The sequence below is a fragment of the Tupaia chinensis genome, unplaced genomic scaffold (genome assembly GCF_000334495.1).
Source record: "Tupaia chinensis unplaced genomic scaffold, TupChi_1.0 Scaffold150006_1, whole genome shotgun sequence".
NCBI classification, from domain to species: domain Eukaryota; kingdom Metazoa; phylum Chordata; class Mammalia; order Scandentia; family Tupaiidae; genus Tupaia; species Tupaia belangeri.
The window spans coordinates 1,578,910-1,580,298 of NW_006209847.1; positions in this window are offsets into that span (position 1 = coordinate 1,578,910).

Below are 1,389 nucleotides of genomic sequence, written 5' to 3' on the forward strand. Positions count from 1 at the left end.
AGAAAACTATGCTTGATGAGATGTTTACTGAAATCTAATGGCAAAACATTAGGAAAAAATTTTCAAAGAAAAAAAAAACCAGTAAAGTATATACTCAGTGATGATTTCACATTTTAAATGGAAACAGCTTCTCACCTCATAATGCTGACACTATCTTAGAAAACTCAGGTTACATATGATCCCCCACCTCTACTTCCTGTTATACTTTATCGTGGTGTGTTGGCCAGTTGCCATACCACCTCTTTTGAGACCGAAGAACCCCTTCTCTCAGCTGCTGTGAATACCGATGTTGAATGCTCTCTGACAAGTCTCGCTCTAGAGATTACTTGCTGAATGTCATGTGTGGGGATATAAAGGTTGGCTCTCTGCCCAAATCCAGCACAACTTTGAAAGTTTATCTCAATCCCATGCTGCCCATAGGTTTAGTGATGGCCTTTATTACAGATGTTTTGGAATTCAATTCTCCCTACACTTTCCCACTTCCCACCTGTGCTGAACTGAAAGCATTTCCCAACAAGTTTCTTTCTTAGACTCTAATACCCAGAGAATAAGGTCACTAAATTGTCTGGAGTGTATACCTTAAATCAGCTGCCACCATGCAACTTTCACTCCTCTGATTTGGAGATTCAGGAGTAGAACGTGGAAGTCACGGCCTAAATATTTATTTTTTTAGTTAAAAAATACACACACACACACAAATAAGGGACCCTCAAAATGTTGTCAAAAATGGAATTAAAGTACAAGTTTATTTTAGTGCAAAACTTTTTATGAAATCTATGCATAATTTGTTCATAACAGGCATTTTTCATGAACTCTTTGAATACCCTTTGTGTGTGTGTGTGTGTGTGTGTATGTGTATCACCATATTTATAGTTTTACTTGCTATTTTCAATTTTTCTTTGTTTTTTATACCTTTAGTTTTAATAAATAAAGCATATTCATGATTTAGACATTAAATCATGTTTACAGACGAAAACAACTTCTAGACCCTCATGGATAACAGGGAAGCAACTACTGCTGGAAGGAATGACATACAGCTAAAGCCTAAGAGCAGAGTCTTGGAAAGTGAGAATGCCATATGCCCCTGCAGATCAGGTCACTGGAGCCTGGGAATAAAAAAGGGCTCAGTGACGTCCAGCAACCATCAGCTGATTTTCTCACCATCGTACAGTAGAAAAGGTCAAGGTCATGTTCCTTTGGGATGAACTAGAGGTAGATTCCCAACCATGTTAAATGGAACTTTCTACCATCATTATCAGCTAAGACCAAGGGCACTGACTATATTGAGATCTATGAGAAAACACAGAAAAATATTTGAACAGCAAAGGAGAAGAAACACCTGTTTCTTCAGATTATCAGAAACTTCCACAGTAGAGCAGAAAATGTACT